The sequence below is a fragment of the Ascaphus truei genome, chromosome 2 (genome assembly GCF_040206685.1).
Source record: "Ascaphus truei isolate aAscTru1 chromosome 2, aAscTru1.hap1, whole genome shotgun sequence".
In the NCBI taxonomy this organism is placed as follows: domain Eukaryota; kingdom Metazoa; phylum Chordata; class Amphibia; order Anura; family Ascaphidae; genus Ascaphus; species Ascaphus truei.
The window spans coordinates 289,122,069-289,134,107 of NC_134484.1; the positions used below are offsets into that span (position 1 = coordinate 289,122,069).

A 12,039-nucleotide genomic window follows, 5' to 3' on the forward strand; every position below is an offset into this window, starting at 1 on the left:
ATTTCTATGAGCACCTCCTCTTCTTCCTCTGGTGCATTTTTCTTTTTTTGTAATTCATGGGAGGCTGAAGTTCTACTCTGGGTTTCTTTATTTCTACCTGGGGAAAGATGTGTTCCCTTTCCTTTCTCCATTCTAAAAAAGAGAAATTAGTCTTTACTCCTTGTGTAGGTAAAGGAGTGTATGACACACTGTCAGGTTCACTCTCTGACTCTATTTCTGATAAAACATGGTATTTGTTAGCGGTCAAATTGACTTCATGTTTTGATGCCATCAGTGCGTCATACAATTCTTTAGGTCTTTTTTGTTTGAGGTATTGATTTGTATCATGTTGAGGTAATATCCTCTGTGGTTTGGGAGCGGGAACTGGAACCGGAATTCGTATAAGGGGGAGTGTGTGTGGTTTTCTTGACCTATTGATGTTATTGCTGGAAATAGGATTGCCCTTCTCCATCCTAATTCGTTTGGTCCCCACAGGCGGATTGCTATTCCGTTGATCTGGTTTTTTGATCTGTTCCTCTTTACTTTTTTTGTTCCAGGTTCTCTGCCGACCCGTGTCATAGTCATTCTTATCCCTAAAGAACTTACTTTGTTTGGTGCCTACTATTTCTAGTTCAATCTGATCTAGTCTCTTTTTCACTATAGGCTCCATATCTAAAAGTTCTTTATTATTTAGGTAGGGGTTAAGTTTTATTTTTAGATTCTCAATTTCATTGTCTAATTCTATCAATGTCTTCTTACGCTGATGTATTAACATTTTCATCAGTGCAAAAGAACATTGATCTAGAATATCATTCCATTCCTGCATAAATGGCAAATTCTGGGTATCCACTGTTGGTACTTTCTGGACACGGAGTCCACAGGGGATTCTATGGTTTTCTAAATATTTACTTAGAGTCGTAACCTCCCACCACTGTCTGCTCTCTGCGACTAGTGCTTTTTCTAGTTGTACCATAATTGGTTGGAAATCAGCCTCCCTGGACTCGACCAAAGGGACTGTATGGAGGTCTTTAAAAATAAGATCCACATTGATGTTTCTACGGGATCTTGAGTGAAACAACGTGCTCATATTTAATTGATGGTGATTAACCAATAGTTAATAATAAATGTAATAAATTTAAAGCAGCTACACATGTGCTGGTAAAACAGACTAAAGAAAAAAGGTGGTGTATACAGTACTAAAAATGTATAAATGTGCAATACTAATATTAAACAACAAAGTGAACAACAATATGGTGGGGCAAGGCTGCCAGGAAAACTAACCCAAACACAGTTAGTGAAAGACACAAGGAAAACAATACAGACCGGCGCCTAGAGTCCAAATGAATGGAAATAGGATAAGTCCAGAGATTGGTGTCAGTGTCCAATATATGATGATCCAGCCGAATATACAGCAGATTCCTCAGCAGCAACAATAGTATATGATGCAGGGGAGACAAGAAGGAAAAATCATAGCGTGACACTGTTTAAATTAACATAACACATAGACATAGACAGACACACACATACAACAATGAACAGAGAGGCTGACTAATATACAGAGAATTTATTAAACAATTGTTGTTGATTGTTTAATAAATTCTCTGTATATTAGTCAGCCTATCTGTTCATTGTTGTATGTGTGTGTCTGTCTATGTCTATGTGTTATGTTAATTTAAACAGTGTCACGCTATGATTTTTCCTTCTTGTCTCCCCTGCATCATATACTATTGTTGCTGCTGAGGAATCTGCTGTATATTCGGCTGGATCATCATATATTGGACACTGACACCAATCTCTGGACTTATCCTATTTCCATTCATTTGGACTCTAGGCGCCGGTCTGTATTGTTTTCCTTGTGTCTTTCACTAACTGTGTTTGGGTTAGTTTTCCTAGCAGCCTTGCCCCACCATATTGTTGTTCACTTTGTTGTTTAATATTAGTATTGCACATTTATACATTTTTAGCGCTGTATACACCACCTTTTTTCTTTAGAGATATACTCTGCTTTCCCAAGCGAGTCAAGCAATTCATCCACCCTAGGCATTGGATATGCATCAAATCTGGATACAGCATTTACCTTTCGCAGATCCACGCAAAACCTCACCTTCCCATCTGGTTTAGGGACCAACACGATAGGGCTACACCATTCGCTGTGGGAGTCCTCGATCAAGCCCAATTCCAACATGTCTATTATCTCCCTCTCTACCAGGTCTTTTTGGCCCTCTGGCAATCTATAGGGACGGGACCGTACTTTTACGCCAGGTTCTGTCTCAATCCTATGGGACACTAAATTAGTCTGCCCTGGCAGCTCCGAAAAAACATCTGGGAACTGGTCACATAATTCTAGTAGGTCTGACCTTTGTTCCGTTGTTAACTGCCCTCCCATGGGAACCTGATGGTCATTGTACATACTACCCTTTGGAAGCTGCGGACCCAAATCCGTCTCTCCTTCCTGAGAGTGGATGAACAGCGATCTCATTGTTTTCCAGGGTTTCAGGAGGTTCACGAGGTAGATTTGTTTACCCTTCCTGGACCCTGGTTGAGAGATCTCATAGTTCACCTCCCCGGTGCGGCGGAGAACTTGGAAAGGACCCTGTCACTTCGCAAGGAGTTTACTCTCTGATGTCGGTAGTAGTAGCATCACTTGGTCCCCAGGTTGGAAGACCCTCAAGCGAGCATTTTGGTTGTACTGCCTCTCTTGACGTTCTTGGGCAGATTTGAGGTTTTCCTTAGCAAACCGACCTATCATGTCTAGGCGGTTTCTAAGGTCTATGACATACTGAAGGGTATTCTTGGAGGGGGAAGGCTCCTCCTCCCAGGATTCCTTCAGTAGGTCGAGAATACCCCGAGGTTGGCGTCCATATAGGAGCTCAAACGGGGAGAAGCCTGTGGATGATTGGGGAACTTCTCGTACCGCAAACAACAGGAAAGGGAGAAGTTCATCCCAAGCTCGCTTTTCAGTGTCCACAAACTTCCTAAGCATGGTTTTTAAAGTACGGTTAAACCTCTCTACCAATCCATCAGTCTGAGGATGGTAGAATGAGGTCCGGACGGATTTTACCTCCAATAACTTTAGGACATCCTGCATTAACTTTGCCATGAAATTTGTTCCCTGGTTAGTTAACATTACTTGGGGAAGTCCTACCCTAGAGAACAGTTCTAACAGCCTGTGAGCAACCTGTTTAGCAGTGGCTGATCTCAGAGGGAAGGCCTCAGGATATCTGGTGGCATAATCTACCACAACGAGAATAAATTTATGTCCCTTCGCAGAGGGTTCTAAAGGTCCGACCAGATCTACCCCAATTCTCTCGAATGGGACGGCTACCAAGGGCAGAGGAACCAAGGGAGCCGGCTTCTATCCTTTTTGGCTAGTTAACTGGCATTCAGGATGTCTCACATAGTTTCATGATGTCACCGTGTATGCTTGGCCAGTAAAACCAGGACGAGATGCGGTCCGTGGTTTTATCTCTGCCCAAATGACCACCCCATGGGAGAGTATGGACTAGGGTGAACACTGTTTTAATCAACCCTTTAGGGACTAGCATCTGTTGAATGACCTCCCCTGTTTGTGTAACCTTATTCACACGATATAGAATGTCATTCAACAGTTCAAAATGTGGAAACACTTTTACACCCTGTTCATCCATTATCTTGTTGTTGACCTGTACCACCTTCTCATATTGTCTAGCCAGAGCTGGGTCCTCCCTCTGCCTCTGACGGAAGTCAGGAAGATCCAGGTCTGGCAAAATTCCCGTATCTATCTGTTCCCCACCCTGGTCATCCCCGGCCATGACCTGCAGTCCTTTGGGCTGACTAATGTTACCAAGAGTCCCAGCCTTTCTTAACCAGTCCTCTTTTTCCGCACGTCTCTGTTTACGTGTCTTTGGGACATGGTGTCTACGGGGAAAAATCTCTGGGGGAAAAGGGAACAAGTCTCCGGGCTTCTCCGGTACCAGAGAAGTAGGCTCCGTAGGAGTAGGGGCCAATAATGTTTCGAGGTAGGGCCAGTCTCGGCCAAGTAGAACAGGAGCAGGTAGCCAGGGAGCAACTAGTAGGCTAGCCTCTTGATCCTGGATACGCAGTAGAATGTTCGCCGTCGGGTATCTCTTTGTATCCCCATGGATACACTCAATATTCCAAGGAGAGTCATAAGATAGTCTATTGCTTGGAATTAGGCCCTCTAGGATCAAGGTTTTTCCAGAGCCCGAGTCCAGCATGGCGTTTACTTTTGTCCCCTCCAGAGATGCTGGGACTAACCACGGATTGTGGTCCCCTCGGAAACAAGCTGTGGCAGTGGTTCTGCCATATGAACAGTCCATCTCATCATCTCCTGAATCTGCAACCTCGGTCATCAGCGGAAGCTCTCGACGGGGCTCGGTGTTTGGACCTCTCCGCTGTTGGATGGGGTCCTCCCTTCTGGTTGGTGGGGTTATCCTCTCCACCGGGTGGGTGACAGGAGTCCAGGTTCTCGGGGAATACTGTGGGTGGCGGCCTCCCTTGAGTGATCCAGTGGCCTCGGACCCAGGATGGGCGTCTCTGCGGGAGTTTGTACCAGGAACCCTCCGAGATGGGAAAGGGTCTTCCGATCGGGTTGACTGGATCTCCCGAGCTGGCGGGTTGTAGACCCCTCGATTGTCTGCTCTCCTGCCTCTAGCATCACCGGAAGCAACTGGTGTTTGCACCAGCCGTTCCCAGCTATCCTGTTGGGTGTTGTCGCCCAGGAAGTTTTCCACCAAGCGGACCGCTGAATCCAGGGAAAATGCAGCGTGTCTTTTAACCCAGGAGCGGGAGGAGGGGGGCAGTATCTGTATGAACTGCTCGAGCACAAACTGTTCAAGGATCTCTGCCTTTTCATGTTTTTCCGGTTGTATCCACCTGGTACATAAGTCTACTAAGTGGTGGGCTACGACCCGGGGTCTGTCTCTGTTTGTATATTTGACTGTCGGTAGGTCTCTGGAGTGAGGCCTAGGCGATCCAGAATAGCAGCCTTTAGTTGCTGATAGTCCATGGCCTCGCCTGCTGGAAGAGCCTGGTAGGCTGCCTGAGCTTCCCCTATGAGGATTGGAGCCAGAGTCGTTACCCAGTGATCAACTGTTCAGCCGTGGGCCGTGGCTACCCTTTCAAAAGTGAGGAGAAATGCCTCTGGGTCTTCGTTTGGCTTCATTTTATGCAGCATCACCGGTGGGTTATTTGGAATCCCTGGTCTGCCTGGGGCTGGGCCTTCGGCCAGCAATTGGAGTAGCTTTTCCTCTTGCCGGGCCTGTCACTCATCTTGCTGGGCCTGTCGCTCATCTTGCTGGGCCTGTCGCTCAGATTGCTGGGCCTGTTGCTCAGCTTGTTTCTCTGCTAGCTGGAGCTGTTGCTCGAGGAACTGAGAAAAAATTGTCTCCATTTTTTTTCCCCGTCTGTGTGTGTGTGTGTGTGTGGCCCTTCAGATACAGGGTCCATCCAATATCCCACTTCTGACACCACCTGTGGCAGGACGGCCTGTAGCCGAGGTCAGGGAACAGTCCACACGTGTAGTTTCAGGATAAATGAAAACGTTCAGTGGCTTTATTTCTCCACAGCAACATAACATGCGGGTACACTGTCCCTTTAAGCAAATAAATCCTGCTCCACGTTGGGAGAAAACTGACTAACACAGCAGTCCTAGCTAGCAGGCTGGCTGGCTAAACCATACCCAAACCGTAAGAGTCTTTTTAAGCAGTCATGCAAACAAATGAAAGAAATTTTACTTTGGCTGCAGTAAGTAGTGTGCTGCATCCTTCTGGCTAGCAGCACATCTATCCATGTGCTCTCATCTGGGACAGGCAGCTACTGCTGGTAACAAGATCCTTATCTACCTTGCTGGCTCTCAGGTGTCAGCTTACATCATGATTAGCTAGCTTCCACCTGAGTTAACCCTTATGAGTGCTGGATGAAGCACTCAGACATATGTTTCCCAGGCATAACTGATAGGGTTGACTTCACCCTGTCACAGTCTCTTTCTCTGCGTGTCTCTCTTTCTCCGCGCGTCTCTCTTTCTCTGTGCGTCTCTTTCTCTGTGTGTCTCTTTCTCTGTGTGTCTGTGTGTCTCTGTGTGTGTGTGTCTCTCCCTCTCTGTGTGTGTGTCTCTGTTTGTGTGTGTGTGTGTCTCTGTGTGTGTCTGTGTCTCTGTGTGTGTGTGTGTGTGTCTCTCTCTCTGTGTGTGTGTGTCTCTCTCTCTCTCTGTGTCTCTCTCTCTCTCTCTCTCTCTCTCTCTCTCTCTCTCTCTCTCTCTCTCTCTGTGTGTGTGTCTCTCTCTCTCTCTCTCTCTGTGTCTCTCTCTCTGTCTCTCACCCACACTCTCTCTCACACTCTGGATCTCTTATTTACCCTATATATCTTAACTGCCCTATACCTACACCGAAATAACCTATACTGCTTTCTTCCAGATCTAACTCTCGAGCTTCACACGGAAGACATCGGAACCCCCCTTAAACCAGAAGACAGGTAGGGAACACCTCCCCTCCAATGTATAACATTGTGGGAATGAGGGTGTGACGATAGCTTACAGTATGACAGGCTGTAATTTACACCAAAAATATATAAATATATATAACTGGGTCTGAACTGGGACGAGACTTAGATATGATAAAATATAATTTATTCCTAGATAAAGGTGAACACATCAGATATACAAATAACAGGCAAAATAGGGACACTTACTTAAAATAGAAATGATGAAGCAGCCATATCTGGACTGGCAGTTCATACAGCACTCTTCATAGTCATCAAGACACCAAAGACATGAAAGACCTCTGGCATGAAGACATTGCATAGCGTTTCTCTCAGCAATCAGGATGGTATAGAACAGACAAAGGATAAAGGGTGGACAACAGTTTATAAACCTTTTCTGCCCTATCCTTAACATTAAGTACAGTGGATTGGTCTTCAATTAACTCTAGCCACTGTCACGGGAGACTCCTGTGGCAGGTAGGATCTCGGTGGCCGGAACAGCACGAGCGTAGTAGGTGTCACAAGCAGGGGTCCGAGGCAGGCGGCAGGTAGCGAAGTCAGGAACAAGCAGAGGTCCGAGGCAGGCTGCAGGTAGCGACGTCAGGTAACAAGCAGGGGTCCGAGGCAGGCGGCAGGTAGCGAAGTCAGGTAACAAGCAGAGGTCAACAATGAGGAGACTGGAACAGGACAGGGGAGCAAGGACAGGTCTGGGGGCAGGGACTGAGAACAGGAACAAACAGGGACAAGCCAGATTACCAGCAAGGGCTTTTACTGTGAACAGACTTCTATGGTACAGGTACAGAAAACAGATCAGGATATCAGAAGCATGTGCATTACTGAAGGAGTCTGACTTCAAGCAAAGGCAAACACAACTGACAGGAAGCAAACTATAAAGGACAGAGACAGGAGCAACAAGAAGACAGACAGACAGAGGAACCCAGAGCCAACAGAAGGCAGCAGCACACCCAGTGGACAAGGAAGCTATGGCTAGGCAGGAGGTCTAGGCGATCCTGACATTACTCCCCCCTCTCAAGAGCGTTCTCCGGACGATCCTCCAGGCTCTTCCTGGAGGCCTTGATGAAACAGCAACTCAAGGTGACCCACCTCTGGTGGCTTGTCAGTGGGCAGAGGGTACTCCACAGGTACATTGGGTGCGGCAAGGAACCTCTGAATGGGTGCGTTCAACCCAAAAGCAGGGGCAGAGATATTAGGAACGTGGGCAACAAGGACGGGTGCAGCTTTTCCACATGAGTCAGTGGGGACACAGAGTTGGCTCACCATGGTCTCCTCTTGCGACTGCCGTTTCGTGGCATCAACCAATGAAAGACCAGCTATTTGAGTTTTCAGCTCTTGAAGCTGTCCTTCTGCACTTCTTTTCCCACTCAAGGCAGTTGTCAGTTCAGCTTCTTCTTTTCTGATCTGCAGCTGTCAGTACGCCTCCCGGGCCTTGTCCAGCTTCAGCTGCAGCCGAACCTTATCACGGGCTGTGTGGTCCAATAATTTGCAGGCATCGGCCATTTTGACCTCATAGCGCAGTGTCAGGCCAGCCACTTGACAGACTGACACCTTCTCATTCTCCTCCTTTTTGGCAAGCTGTGTCTTGAGCTCAGTGATCTGCGCCTGCAGCGCTGTGAGTTGCTGAGATGTGTGTTCAGTTGTTAGCTTTAGCTCTTCCATCTTTAGGCGTTGCTGCAATTTCCACTCCTCAGCGAGAGACCCCTGGTTGAGTGCATTTTGCAATTTTCCACTCAGGGCTTTCATCTGTGATCATTTTGAGCTTGCTTCCATGCATCCCTCATTACGTCTTGGAGCTCTGACAATTCCTTTGTCAAGGTCTCAGCTGCCTGCCTTTTCCAGGTCTCTTTCTCCTGGGTGTACTGACTGTTAGAGATGGAGCAGTGTCTCTGCTCCTCCAACTCTTGTTTCAGTCTCTGGACCGCCTTGTGTTCCCTCTCATATAGGATTACCTGGGCTCTAAGCTCCTCCTCCAGTGAGGCTCTGGTTATGCTCAGTGTGACCTTCAGCTCCTCATGCTGTTCTTTGGGGACACACTGGGTACTCAAATACTCTTCCAGCATCTTTATCTTGTAGGCAGTCTGGAAACTTTCTTCCTGCAGAACTCGCTGCTTTTCTTCAGCATTCACCCATTTCTCCTTCATGTCCTGCAGATGTGCACGCAGTTCTTGCAGCTGACTCTGCAGCATATTTTCTACTTGTGTGCGCCGCTCCAGGGAGACACGTTCTTCTTGCAGCATTTTCTCTGCATTCTGCAGTGCTGTCTGCATGTCTAACTTTTCCTGGGCCAACTTTTTCTTCTCCTCTCCTACTTCATTGAGTTTCTTATCTCCTTCACTGACTTAGACATAGAGATTCTTGCACTCCTGGGTTACCATTTCAAAACTGCTATTTAACCCTTCGAAGATCTCTCTCAAAGAACGTAGTTCTGTGTTGAAGTGGCAATTCTTCTCCTCAGAGGCTTCCAGTTTTGCGCCAACTTGAGCCATGAAACTCTGGTACTGCGCATTATCAGCATAGGCCTTCTCCAGCTTACTTGACAGGATTACCCTGTCCCTCTCCAACTGCTCTCTTTCTTTCTCCTGGAGAACACACTTAGCCATTGCTGAAGATAGACAGTTTTGTAGTGCAGTCTTGGCTTCTTGCTCCTTATCCAAACGTTCATAAAGACAATCAATCGCTTTCTGTGCAGCTTGAAGCGTCTGAGTAGGAGCATCTTTCTTTTCTTCCACTATTCTTGGGATACGTCTGTGAGTTGCCTTAAGCTGCAGCATATCTCTTTCATCAAATGCAGACTCTGAGGTTAAATTTTTATTCTTAATTTCTTCTGCAACTTCCACAGTAATGCCTCCCTTCTTTTTCTTCTTCTTCCTTGCTTTGAGAAGTTCTGAAGAATCAGTGGTACTGTGTTCACATTTACTGCTCAAGACTGTTTGAGTGGGAGCCATAATTAAACCACACTTCCCAAGAAACCCAGTAAAGAGGGAATGTGTTTTTAAAACAGAAGCATTAGAATGAACAACAGGAATATTAGACACAGAGAGACACAAGATAGGAGAGCTGACCCTTTGAGACTTTAGCATCAGTCACAGAGATTTATAAATGCAAGGAAAAAACAGACAGAGAAACCTGTAGTTATATCTGAATCTTTAGGCATCAGGCGTAGGGATATCATATAGACAAAGAAAACCTGCAGTTACATCTGAATCTTTAGGCATCAGGCGTAGGGATATCATATAGACAAAGAAAACCTGCAGTTACATCTAAATCTTTAGGCATCAGGCGTAGGGATATCATAGTGACAGAGAAAACCTGCAGTTACATCTAAATCTTTAGGCATCAGGCGTAGGGATATCATACAGACAGAGAAAACCTGCAGTTACATCTAAATCTTTAGGCATCAGGCGTAGGGATATCATATAGACAAAGAAAACCTGCAGTTGAATCTGAAACTTTAGATATCAGGCATAGAAATATCATAGACAGCAGGAAACTAATACAGAGAAAACTTGTAGTTAGATCTGAAACTTTTGACATCGGACTGTTACGGCTGTGCTCGCCACAAACCTGGGTCGGACCGCGTGGCTGAGGTGGGGTTGTAAAAGCACCGACCTTAGACCGCGCAGGCGGATCCGGATTGCGCAGTTCGTAGTCGTATGTAGCAGGATCAGGATAGGAGAAGACAGCATCGTCGGTGGACACGTCAGGGTCAGGACTGGAGATATCAGGGTAAACGTTGTTCAAGCAGGAGTTCGGCAACAGGTAGTCAGTAGAGACCCGCTTCAGCTTAGGAGCGCGGGAGTGGCTTCTGCGCGTGCGGCGACCATGGCCCATGGTACTGGTCTCAGGAGGTGGTAGACAGACCAGAGTAGTACACCGCCTAGCTGCACTGGTAAACCAGGGCTTCAGCGCAAGAGTCCTGAGCGGGCTGGGGAATCCTCCGTTTCAGCACAGAAACCAGGACACGGCCTCTCTAGATTAGGGAAAGAGTAGGCCCCAGGAACCAGGAAGCTGAAGAAACACAGGGAAACCTCCGCTTCAGTGCAGGAAACAGGAACAGACCGCTGCGTGAATATAGCAGCCGGTCACAGGAAACAAGGAGCTGAAGTAACAAGGAGAGTACTCAGCTTCAGCACAAGAAACAGGAACTGACCGCTGCATGAGACTAGCAGCCGGTCACAGGAACCAGGGGGCTGAAGACAACAAGGAGAGTACTCCGCTTCAGCTCAGGAACAGACCGCTGCGTGACACTAGCAGCCGGTCTCAGGAACCAAGGCGACAGACAAGACAAGGCTTGTGGCAGAACACAAAGACATACAGGAAGGACTATGCTCGGCAGGGAGCATTGTGGGAAGGCAATACTTAAAGGTCCATGAACCAATGGCAGAAGGGGCGTGTGGCAGCATTACTTTGGTGAGTGAATCCAGGCTGCAGCAAACATCAGGAGAAGTGCTCCAGGACCGCACTTGTCTGCAAGGTAAGGCAAACAGTAAACCGAGGAGCGGATTCCTTACACGGACATAGGAATATCAGACAGAGAACCCTGCAGTCAAATCTGAAACCTTTGATATCAGGCGTAGGGATATCATATGTTGCAGAGAAACAAACTTTAGGGGAACTTGCAGGTAAACCTGAAACCTTAGAACCAATCATATGAAAAACTATAGATGCAAGAAAATCAAAGCATGCAGCAACAAAATAATGGGAGCACTTTTGTCTTTTGAAATGGGGACCCTGTGAACAGCAGTGGTCCAACCAGGGAAAGCAGTAAATCAAGGTAACCGTCTTAAATAGAAATGTGAGTCTGTAAATCTGCAGTGGCCCACCCACAATCCAGAGACAATTCTTGTCCAGGTAATGAAAGTCTGAAAATGGCAAAAACAGGTACTGCAGGGAGGTTTTTTTTTTTTTTTTTTTTGTAAAAGGGAATTCTTCTCAGGGAGAAAGTGGCACAAAAAACCCCGCAGAAACCTTTGCAGCAACAAAACCTTCAGGATCCCAACTGGGATTTCAAAAAATAAAACAAAAAAGTACTTATCTTCCTCCAAGCAGATGGGGTCTGCTGAAGCAGGAAGGCAGAGAATCTGTTCCAGCGAGATCCAGAAGTGGCCTTTGCTTTCTGTCACGGGAGACTCCTGTGGTGGGTAGGATCTCGGTGGCCGGAACAGCACGAGCATAGTAGGGGTCACAAGCAGGGGTCCGAGGCAGGCGGCAGGTAGCGAAGTCAGGTACAAGCAGAGGTCCGAGGCAGGCGGCAGGTAGCGAAGTCAGGTAACAAGCAGAGGTCAGCAACGAGGAGACTGGAACAGGACAGGGGAGCAAGGACAGGTCTGGGGGCAGGGACTGAGAACAGGAACAAACAGGGACAAGCCAGATTACCAGCAAGGGCTTTTACAGTGAACAGACTTCTATGGTACAGGTACAGAAAACAGATCAGGATATCAGAAGCATGTGCATTACTGAAGGAGTCTGACTTCAAGCAAAGGCAAACACAACAGACAGGAAGCAAACTATAAAGGACAGAGACAGGAGCAACAAGAAGATAGACAGACAGAGGAACCCAGAGCC

The 12,039-nt window shown here is 47.0% G+C and overlaps 1 long non-coding RNA gene across 1 annotated transcript in view; it reads right to left on the reverse strand.

Moving 5' to 3' along the window:
• The window catches only part of LOC142488667 (uncharacterized), a 92,830-nt gene that overhangs the window by 35,092 nt on the left and 45,699 nt on the right, over positions 1-12,039 (reverse strand). The window lies entirely within an intron of this gene.